Here is a 12,941-nt window from a genome sequence, read left to right on the forward strand (position 1 = left end):
CTGCATGAACATGGTCACCTGGCTATCAATAATGACAACACAACAACACTTCTCCCATACCGGTCCAACTTCTATTCCGATTGACATGAAACTCTAATGCCAACAACCTCTTGTTTACTAGTTGACATCAATGTCAGTGATACCGCTAACATTCTATACCAGTTGACATCAATGACAACACAATGCCAACATATCATTGCTAGGATAATTAGCTAATCTTATCATCATCTTTGTGCTAGCTAGGATAATTAGCTAATCTTATCATCATCTTTATGCTATCTTAATCACCATAGTTTCAATATCATACATTTCTAGGAATGCATTCATGCATAATAATCAATCACTCGTTCTTGGAGTTGTCATTCCTAAGTCACTTTGCTCAGTGATCTAAGAGAAAAGGCATTGACTTTAGGGATTCTGTGAGATAGAGAACAATGGGACACCCCTTGGGAAGTTGAGCTACTTCAATATAGTTCCTCTAACTTGTACTAAGAGTCTCATTGGTGTGTGGGTCTTTTGAAACTAGACTTTTCCATTTCTGTCGCCCTCATTTCCCACACACACTAAGATTTGGGGCTTAGTTCCTTGAAATTAGCAATGTCTTATACTCCTTGTGATAGTACTCCTAATTTATCCTCACTTTCAACTCTTCATCTACTTTACCATGAATATTTGCATAGGCTCACACTCCTATTAAAGTGGGGGCTAAATGTAGCATTGTAAATTATCATCGGGCCAATTTACACCTCATGTTTGTGCTCCTTCTTTAGAGTGTCCCCTCCTCATCACCTATCTAGGTCCGTTTTGTGCCCAAAATCTAGTTCTGATGTCATGTACACCCACTAATGAACTTCCTAAAGGGGTGTCCTTCTCCCTAGGTCTTAATTATGGTCACTTTCTGAGAAGGACCATAGAACCTAGCACCTTGGTCCTAAACCAAGGTGCCCAACGGCTTGGTCCCTCTTAGTTAGATCCAATTTTGAAATGGGGCAACAATCCTATCTCTGTAGTCGGAATTCAATTTTGCGACTCCACTTGACTGTTGTAGATTAGCCTAATCAGTAAATGACCTAGATACCCCTATATAAAGACATGTAATCAACCTAATTTCATCCATACATCCTAAGACTCCAAACACTTAATTCCTAGCATCCTTGCATTCGTGAAACATTCATTATCAAGCATTTTTCAGAAATCTTTAAGGTGCATATTCTTCATTCAACCATTGTTGAGCAAAATTACATCGTTCCTATGGAAGAATGTGTGTGTGATTAGGGTTTTGTCATGTTCATGCCATTTTATACAACATATGTGATTACATTCAAGAAGCAAAGCATCATCATCAATAATTGGGGATCTGAGATATATCTTTCCATTATTTATTTTAGTATTTGAATTATTTCATTCAAGGTTAATTCCTAAACCAGAGTTTGACTTAGGAAAGCCCCTATTTCCAACAATATCCCCTTTATTTTTGTGTGCAAGAAATAAGTAAAATAAGTATAGAGCTATAATTTTAAGGATTGACATTATTACATCATTCATGTATGGAAGAATGTGTGTGTGATTAGGGTTCTCTTATGTTTATGCCATTTAATACAACATATGTGATTACATTCAAGAAGCAAAGCATCATCATCAATAATTGCGAAACTGAGGTATATCTTTCCATTATTTATTTTAGTATTTGCATTATTTCATTCAAGGTTAATTCCTAAACTAGAGTTTGACTTAGGCAAGCCCCTATTCCCAACAATGTCCCCTTTCTTTTTGTGTGCAGGAAATAGGTATAGAGCTATAATTTTAAGGATTGACATTATTCACAGAGACAAATAGGTTCCTTTTTTGATGGAAAAAAGTTCAAAGGACCAGAGCGACTAGCACTCCAGTCCTGACAATTTAGGTCAACCTTTTGGGAACATATTTGTTCACTCACATATTGCTCAGATCTAGGTTCATGATTCAGTTTGATAATTGTAGCTCACTGTTTATGCAGAATTGCTTCAATTTACACACATCTAACCTAATTTCAACATCTTCAACAAATTTAAAACAAATCAACTCAAGGGAAAGAAGAGGCACACCTAAAACCCCTAGAATTTTATCAAAATATAGATCTATTAGCTTTAGATCGATCAAATTCCTATCTTTCCCTAATGTAATTTGTCCTTAAGAAAAATTAGTGGTTTTACTACATCTAGTGGTGGAAATGATAGTTTTGATACTTGAAGATAAGTAAAGATGCCAAGATAATAAGATGAGAGGGGGGGGGTGAATCATACAAACTTAATCTTTCATAAAACATCAGATTCAACCTCGGTAACATATACTTGAGTAATATAACCAAAACTGCTAAACATGCAAACTCAAAAGCATATAAACATCATAACACTCATAACATCAGATTTAACGTGGAAACCCAAATAGGGAAAAACCACTGTGGGATTTCGGACCCACTAAGAAATATACTCTTCTAGAGTATGCTCGGTTAAAAGCAAATCCTGTTAAAGATTACAAACACATTGCTAGATGTGACCTGGTTAAGGGATTTCCCTCAGATCTGTTAGGATCTTCACCTTGTTAGAAGTGACCTTGTTAAAGGATTTCAAACACTCAATCAGAATGTCACCTTGCTAGAGGGTTTTACAAATAAGACTGTTAAGTCCACTCGGTTAAGAGATTTTCTGTCACTTTACTAAATAATAGTAATAAAAATCTATCTGCAACTTCACATCTAAAATGTTAAAGCAGATTCTTATTTGCTAAATACAATATAGACATAGAACTAATCTTGTCCATCTACTGGGCTCTATACTCTGTTATTCAAAATAGGTCTTCAAGCTTCTGTGCTCGGTAATCACTATGTAGCATCCCTGTGCATACACTTGCCTACATACATTGTTTATCAATAGTTCCCTATTTATAAATAATTCACCAACCACTTAATCTCCTTGATCACATTTCCCATGATCAATCATAGCCATCAGATCTTCAAACTTTGTCTAGGTTCAATGTATCCTTCGATCTGAAAATGTTTTACCCTGCCTTGGAACTTGCATACATTTCTTGGAACTTGTGCTAGGGTATTGCGGTTCAATCTAAGCTGTAGATCTTCCTGCTGATTTTCCTTTGCCATAAGTTCTTTAACAAACCTCATTCACGACATACCAATCATTTAATCATAGCCAACTCATCAACTTCCTTCATTAAATAATGCATGTAATCATTTAATGCATTATGTTATTACTCGGTTGCAACTCGGTAAATACTAAACTTCACTACTTCACTCGGTAGACATTCTACCTTTATTAATTGATAGCGATAACCTTAGGGTTTACCGACTAGGTTCTTTGCTCGATAACATAGTATAGTATTAACCTTTCAATCAATAACATATGTAGGATATCAAAACAATCTAATCATCATGATCTCATCATTGTCTAACTCGGTAATAGTTGCCCATTGAATAACTTATTTCTCCCCTTATTCATCATATTCTTTTTGTGTCTTTTACCAACATCTTTATACTCATCAAATCATACTTCTCAAGATATGGCAACATCATACTGAATTAGAAAATCAATTTCTTGACATCAATGAAAAAATAATAATATTAAGACAGTAAACATCCTTAATCAGTTATATCCATAATCATCAACAACCTTCTCAATATCCTTATTGAAATGCCAACAATCTCCCTTGTCTATTATAATGCCAAATACCAACAGGAAACCCTAATTTTAACCACATTACAAAAATCACCAAAACAAGGGGGTTGACTAAGGAAAACCCCTATATAGCCATAATCCTACCATTTTATTTTCCTAGTACATGTACAGGTATCCGTCAGAGCAAGAAAATTTTGGGAGATCTCAAGAAACAAGTATAGGTTTACTTTTAGAAGTTTAGCCTAGTTTTCTAGGACTAGGGTTCCCAATGCCCTTGTCCTAAGACCAAGGCACCCCCACGTCCTGTTCCTCTCAGTCCAGTCTCAATTTTTTGGGTTTTAGCTCAATCTACCTCAGGATTCAAACCGTCAAATCATAGCTTAGTAGACCTAGGCACCCAATTCCCGGGTCCTATCAATTCTGCTCCATATTTTGATCAAAGGTGCACACTCAATTTCTTCTACCAGTTTTGTGCTTGTTGTCTTAGTTTTGTTATTTGTCAATCTATTGTAGTACCTTTACATTTACTTTTCTTTGTACCTTCATCATAGTTTTACATTCTCTTATACTTTGTAAATCCATTTCCATAGCAAAAAAGGAATAGAAACCCTAGAAGTATCCCTTGAATTTTTTTCACAAGAGTTAGTTAAGAAATATCAATCCTTTAGGTTCTTTTGTATTCCAATGTTTGTATGAAACTAGTTTTAGGTCCAAATTCTACCTGATTCCATTTTCACCATTACAACATATTCCTTTTAAATATCCTATTCTTTCAACCCTTACCATGTTTTGAACAATAGGTTTGATTTTTATTACCAAAGACTTAGCAACAATTTTATAAAAAGTGTTCAAAAAATTAAGTGGCTGCCAAACAACAATCATATCCTCATTTCGTCCTTTAGGAATAAGCTTAATTATGCCTTTATTAATGTCTAAACCTAAGGATCCACTTTGAAAATCCTATGTATAGCATATATGAGTCATCTTTAATATGAATCCACACAATTTAGTATAATTTAGCTAAAAGACCATCAGAGTGAGTACTTTTATAAGATTTCATGGAGAAAAGAGCATATTCAATTTCTTTCAAAGAGAGAACACAATCTAAAAAGATGTTGTAACCTAGATCAATCGTGTTAGGGATTTATTTTTTGATGCCTTCTTCTAGAATTTATTGAATATCAAATCAACTACCTTCTGTTGGCATATGGACACTCCAATGAGACATTGTGTGTGATTGAAGGTTTTGTCATTGATGGCAACCTTGCAATCCTATGGCACCAGCAAGACATTATACCGGTAAAGCATTACTCAAACAAGATAGTGCACCGGCATCAGCAAGATCAATCTACACCGGCACAGAAAAGAACATGTATACCGACACTGAGGCCGATAGGATTTTTGATATGTAATATTTTGTTTATTATTGTAAGCCGACTTGGCAAATTGTAAAATGACTCTTGTATATAAAAGAGATCATTGTAGGCATTTATAGGATATGGATAGGAAGCATAATAAATTATAAGGTAGACCTAATCTGGGAATTATACGTCAAGGGTATATGTAAAGAACAGAGCAAGAACCGGTATTGAATCTAGCATTGAAGATGCTATTGTAAAGCAGTACATAATATTGGATTTGTGTAAATCCTCATTGTAAGTCAGTGTGACTTCTTATTGAGTAGTGAGCTCTAGGCAGTTGGCCTTCCTGCATGTGCAGGCCCCTATTGTAAGTAATATTCTCTTATTGGCCAATAAGTGAATATTGTGGGTCACAAATCCCACCGAGGTTTTTCCCACACCGGGTTTCCTCGTTAAACATCTTGTGTTATGGTGTTCTTTTCATGTGGATGTTTTTGATTCTATTATTTACATTAATTCTTGCATACCAGTATACTGTTACTTTATGTTCTGCATATTCGGTTTCAAGAAAATTTCATTACCGGTCAGATACTGATTCATCCCCCCCTCTCAGTATTTGTGGGAACCCTAACAATTGGTATCAGAGCCTGGTCCTCTATTTTCAGAAGCCTAACAGCTTGAGGAAGATCTTGACACCGGTAAAGATGGAAAATCTGATGAAGCAACTTGAAGGAGCTCTTACTGACTATGATGCAGAGAAGTTGAAAAATATCAAGTTAGAAGATGATTTAAAAGCAGCTCAGGACATTATTCAGGCACTTCAAGAAAATCTTACTGTTACAAGGAATAAGAGAAGAGAACTTTGTGAAAAATTGCAAAATGAGAATGATGAAAAGGAATCACTAAATGATATGATAAGCAAATTGAAACAAGAGATCATGACAACAAAAAATCAAATGCAAGATATGACTATGAGATTTTGCAAAGAGATTGAGGATAGAAAGAAGAATGAAGAAGAATTGACCAGAAGACTAAGTGATGCAGCAAATGAGAACACAAGACTTAGCTATGAAAATGACATGTTGAAGACAGATCTGATGCATACTCAGAATGACTCAAATGAACTAATGAGACAAAAAGAAATCTTGGAAAGGGAATTGGAAACTGCAAATCAACACAAAGAAAAATTCAAAAAAAGCTCAGAAGAACTTGGTACCTTATTGAAGAATCAAAAACCCAAAGGTGAGACTTCTAGAATTGGATTTGAAGTTGGAGAAAGCTCTGGTACTGCAAATACCCAGGATCAAAGAAAACCAGTAAGACCCTCTAATACTTACAAATTCAATGGAAAATGCTTTAACTGTAATAAATATGGTCATAGGGCGAATGAATGTAGATCTAGGAATTATCAAAACATCAATCCTCCCACCGGTCAATGCACCAAATGCAACAAAATTGGTCATAACTCTGAAAATTGCAGAATGAATGTAAGATGTTATGTTTGTGGAAGATTTGGTCATTTATCAAATAAATGCAGAACACAAACCATCATAAGTTATGGGAAAGCTATTCAGAAAAATAATGTAACTTGTTATGCATGTAACAAGATTGGTCATATTGCTAAATTTTGTAGAAGTAAAGGTACACCGGTAGATAACAGAAGTACTAGCTTGAAAGGTAAAGAAAAGGTTGAAGAGGTTAAGCAAGAATTTTCAAAACAATGGATTAGAAAAGGTGATCTAAATATTGGGGTTACTCCTCCACTGGTAGAACCAACAAATGGTTCACTGACTGGACTATATGATGCTCCACTGGCAGGATAGAGCAATGCTCCATCGGCAGGATGTTCTTCATCAAATTGAAGAAAATTATCTTGAGGGTTTGGCAATCAAATGACACATGTGCTATTATTCCCTCGGTTAGAGAAAAGAAGTTGAAAATCTTTCATTACCGGCAAATAAAGTTGAGCTAATACATTATCGGCAAGCAATTAATGTGGTAGGTAGCAGAAAAGACTTTATAAAATAAGGTTTCTGGCTCCATTTCATTTCACCGTGAATTCAAACTTTCAAAGAGCGCGAAGATTTCCAAGCTAAGGCATTCCGAGCAAAGAGGCAAAGCACTTCAGCAATCAATCCATCCAAAGGCAGAAAAAGGTATTTATCATCATGGCATCCTCCTCTGCACCTGAATTCATAGAAAACCCTATAGTAGTCGAGGTTATAAAACACCTAGGCCCATGTTTCAGCTAGTTCCTGAGGTAGCTAAGAAAGATGACAACACAGGTGCTTTTTCAAAAATTCCAAAAGGTGTTGTTTATGCAGAAGACCTTAGAATGTATATTCATTGCAACATAGAGGAATTAGGTGATGAAGAAATCAAAAACATGTATAAGTCTGTTATATGTGACAACTCCGGGAATGTGAAACTTGAACATAAAATTGTTGAAACCCTAGGATTCACTGAAATCCTCTACGTTCCTGAATTTCCCAAGGAAGTGGTTAGGATAGTTCTGAGTAGGGTACATGGTTCATTCTTTTGGCTTGACTTAGTGCATAAAATTACAAAGGAAGCTGTGAAAGCAGTAACAGGGTTACCTTCCACCGGTAACAGACCTGACAAAACCAAGAAGGTCTCCAATGACTTGGTAACAAACTTAACTGGTGCAACATCCGACAAGAGATCATTGAGGGTTAATGATCTGACCGATACAAATGTTAGATTTGTTAGCATGATTCTAGGTTACAAAGCAACTCATGCAAATAGGCTTAACTCTATTTCCAGTTTATGCATAAAGAGTGCTTATGACATGGTTAAGGACAATGTGAAAATTGATATCTGTGAATGGTTAAAAGATGAGTTAATTGACAATTTAGCAAAAATCAAGAAGGATAAAAAGGAACCTTTAGATTTGGAAATTTACTTGTATGCTTAATACTACATATAACCAAACAGGCTCCCGGTATAGGCAACAAGGATTTTGGATTTGACCTACCGGTAGGAAAACAATTGTCTGACTTATTCAGCAACATGGGTGAAAACAGAGAAAAGAATATCAATGAGTATTTTCAAGCACTAAAGGTCAGAATGAATAAAAGAATTAGACTATCACAAGAAATTCTCAACAAATACAAGGATGATATATGGTTTGTGATAAAAAAGGATGAGATCTGGATGGAAGCAATCATCCCAAGGATAGTCTGGGTTACAGAGATGGGGTATGAAACAGATGACCACATAGTGGAAACTTATGCCAAAGCACTTCTGGAAGCCCCCAATGAACCAAAGGAAGAAGTATTTGGTAGTACTGAGACCATTGAAAGTCAAATTCAATCTAAAAAGAGAGTAAAGAAAGTTGAGGCATTTGTGAGGAAAGGAGCCAGACAAGCAAAAGCCATAAAGGAAGATGTATTAAAGAAAACCGGCATAATAGAAGATGAGTTGGCAGCCCAACAACCTAAAACTCATCTATCACCGGTAGATACTTCCTCAGAAGGAGATATGCCAGCAACTTTCAAAAAAGTTGTTAGGAAAAGAGACCCCTCCCCGGTATCCACTCCTTCACCTAGAAGGACAAGACAGAAGCAACAAGCTGTGAGGTCTCCGGTCAAGAAAGCCACACCTAAGAAGAAGCTGACCCCCAAAAAGAAGAAGAAGACAAACACTGACTTTGCCCCTCTTGACATACTACTGAATGAGATCACAGAGGAAGGTAAATTGAAAAACATAGGGAAAATCTATGACACCCTATCAGATGATGAGAAAGGACAAGTCGAGGAGAGTGTTATATTACACATGGACATGTATAAAAAGTTTTTGATGCAAGTCCTAAATGAAATTCCTGATGAACTATATAAAAGACTTGAGGCTGGAATGCAAGGAATAATTGAGTTGGATAAGAAAATAAAAATAGAGAAATTACTTGTAGTATACCCGGTCAACTCACCTAAGGAAATTGATGATCTGATAGCTCAGGCCAACCAGATAGTTTTTTCCACTACACACCGACAAATATCACTAATGGCAGGTAGAGTTATTGAAGTCTCAGAGGAAACAGAAAATGGTTGGGATACATTCTTGGTTGAAAAAGAAAAACAAGAAGAATATAGGAATCCCAAGCCCATTCTGGTATATCAAAAGGACAAAGGGAAAGGTAAAGTTGGTGGACCACCAAGTATCAAGATTAGAGACAACTTACCCCCACCTCCTTTAAATACTCCACAGGTAAAAACAACAACTGCAGAAGATCAATCGATAGTTGAGAGCATAGACACAGAGGATAATAATCCTAATCCTGAAGTCCTATATACTATGAATGTTGATACTTAGAAAATCAACATAGTGGTAGATAAGGATACAACAGATAATTCAGGAAACAAAGAGCAACCGGCAACAGGAAACAAAGAGTAACCGACAACAAATTCAGAGAAAAAGATGGAATCTGGAACACAAATAGAGAAACCAACAGTGCTAAAGGCTCCAGAATAGATGCCATAGGTAAGAAATGATGCAGGAAAACCAGTGCTTAAAGAGATGGAGACACAAACAGACCTACCAGAGGTCAATACTAGCATGGTCACTTCCACCGGCACTCAGTTTGTTGGGTCACCATCAAATGTAACAGAGGTATTGCTGGAATCTATCAAGAAAATAACTGATTATAGCTCACAAGCCTATAAAGCGATAGATGATTCAATTCCAATTTTGAAATCAATAGCTCCCAATTGTAATATAGCCAACAAAGATTCTTTAGGCCAGTTGGATACACTTTGTAAATATATTTCTGGAAATTTTGAGCAAACAAAGGTAGAAACTGTAAAGGAAAGTGTAGAAAAAGAGAAACAAAAATTCTTTGAGGAAGGAATAAAGAAGTGCAATAGGGAATTTGACACACTTCTACTGGAACTGTGCAATTTATTAAAAGAGTACAAAACTCTGTACAAAGACACCTGTAAGATAAACTTTTTAACCATAGATGTAGACAAAAAGATGAGCAAGGTACAAGAAGAGATAAATAAACTTGCTGATAATTTTGTTAACTCACCCGATACATTATCAGTTTTTGAGGAAAAGATAACAAATTTTGAGGAAGAATTGCTCAAATTAGAAAGAGAAAATAATAAACAAGGAAAAATTCTTGAGATCTAAACTAGGTCCAATATTGGACTATTTAGTATCTCTGCGAAAGGAAATCTCAAAGGCACTAACACAGGGTAGCAAAACACTGGCAGAGCACTTGCAGCATCTCATCGGTACAATATACAGAATTGAGATACCAATAAAGGAGAGCAAGAAGTTTATGGATGGCATAAACTTAATTTTGCGAGATATTCTTCAAATAATAACCACCCAACTACAAGGTTGAGGTTATGAGTTGGTACAACTACAAAATCTACTAACCTTTGTCATTGATGCCAAAGGGGGAGTAGTAGATGAGGAAATTCAAAACATAGGGATCACATGCTCAGGGGGAGCTCTCACATTTTTGGTAACATTTTTGGTCTACACATTTTTTGATATCTTTTTGAAATTTCTCATGAGTGTTGCCATCAATGCCAAAGGGGGAGATTGTTGGCATATGGACACTCCAATGAGACATTATGTGTGATTGAAGGTTTTGTCATTGATGGCAACCTTGCAATCCTATGGCACCGGCAAGACATTATACTGGTAAAGAATTACTCAAACAAGACAGTGCACCGACATCAGCAAGATCAATCTACACCGACACCAGCAGAGAAGATGTACACCGGCACAGAAAAGAACATGTATACCGGCACTGAGGCCGACAGGATTTTTGATATGTAATATTTTGTTTATTATTGTAAGCCAACTTGGCAAATTGTAAAATGACTCTTGTATATAAAAGAGATCATTGTAGGCATTTATAGGATATGGATAGGAAGCATAATAAATTATAAGGCAGACCTAATGTGCGAATTATAGGTCAAGGGTATATGTAAAGAACAGAGCAAGAACTGGTACTAAATCTGGCATTGAAGATGCTATTGTAAAGCAGTACAAAATATTAGATTTGTGCAAATCCTCATTGTAAGTCAGTGTGACTTCTTATTGAGCAGTGAGCTCTAGGCAGTTGGCCTTCCTGCATGTGCAGGCCCCTATTGTAAGTAATATTCTCTTATTGGCCAGTAAGTGAATATTGTGGGTCACAAATCCCACCGAGGTTTTTCCCACACTGGGTTTCCTCGTTAAACATCTTGTGTTATGGTGTTCTTTTCATGTGGATGTTTTTTATTCTATTATTTACATTAATTCTTGCATACCGGTATACTGTTACTTTATGTTCTGCATATTCAGTTTCAAGAAAATTTCATTACCGGTCAGATACTGATTCACCGCCCCCTCTCAGTATCATACTTTGTGATCTATTATTAGGATGATGATGGATCATAGAGTGTGATCCAAACTATTGATACAAGAATTATGTACACAATTTAATCCAAAATAATTTTTCTATCTACTATCTTCTTTAAACAACTTTTCATACAAAATTCTGAAACAAACTAATAAGTTTAGTGGGATTTATCTCATAACCGTTTTCATCTACTATAGAGATAGTTCTCTCTTTTTTATTTATATAATTAAGATAATTAAAGAAGAACTTAGTGTAGACGTTTAAAATTAATTAAATTAATATTTAATTAATTTAAGCCTTCCCACATAATTAATTAATTTAATTGTGTTGATCCCCTTCCTCTTAAAGTTAATTAAATTGAATTTAATTAATCTTATCAATATAGTCCTATAATTAATTTATCAAAATTAATTATTCCCCATTCTTCTAAAGTCACCTTCATCATTTTATTTCTTCTAAACCTCTATTAGTCAATTAATTTTAATGAATTAACCCAACTATGTGATTCCTATAAATCACTTTCTCTAATCTTCATCTAGCCTAAATAATTCTTCCTTAATCATGCTTATCATTATTCTCTAAATTTATATTCCTCCACTCATTCTCTCTCCTCATGTCACATCCTCCTAACTTTCCCACATGTATTCTAATCCCCTATTAAGCAACCTAATCAATGTCCTTAATAATTTGCACATTCCTAATCATCGGTCAACACTTTGCCATAAATGGTTTTCCCATATCATCCTCCAACCTTAAATGCTACCCACTTTGGCTCATTCATGGAAATTCCAATTTCCAAGCCTCCTCTTCTGAAGGAATTTTTAATTCCTTTTTCCATTTAGTCTTTCCACACATATCTTATTTTGGAATTTTTAATTCTTCCTCCCTTCTCCCAAGGAATTTTATATTCATTTTTCTCTTCCCAATGTACTTGGGAGCTCTTCCGCATGTACTTGAGAAGTGTGGAGACAATAAATTCCTTCGTGAAAAATCTCTTGGTTCTCCCACTTTGTCCTCTCAATCCTCTCCCACTTTCTTTCAATCCTAGCCCTCCATTTAAAATTGGTCTTGGCCCTTCATTTGGACCTCCTCCAATCTATAAATTGGAGTCTCCTCTCCTCATAAATCATCCACTTCCATCATATTCTTGTGTTGTCCATTTTATCCTATATCCATTTTTCATACAATCTTATGTTGTCCATTTAAGCCCCAAAATCATCCCTCATAATGCCCAGATATTGCCTCATCTAAGAAAATCCATCTCATCCATATTCATCATCAAATCCCATCCAATCTTGTTGTGTAGTGGATACCAATCGATAATCCCTTATTCAAGGAGAAAATCAAGTGCAGCAATAGGGTGCCTCTACTTCATCAAGCTCAATCGGAGGAAGAAGTGAGAAAGGAAGGTATAATGGGTTAAATGTGTATTTGAATGCATTGTTTATGTTTTATTTGGTTTATACATTAACCATTAGGGCCAAATTTTTCCCTTCACTTAGATCCTTTATTTATTTCCTTAATCCACTAGAGTTT

Source organism: Cryptomeria japonica, chromosome 5 (assembly GCF_030272615.1).
Source record: "Cryptomeria japonica chromosome 5, Sugi_1.0, whole genome shotgun sequence".
Taxonomy (NCBI): Eukaryota; Viridiplantae; Streptophyta; class Pinopsida; order Cupressales; family Cupressaceae; genus Cryptomeria; species Cryptomeria japonica.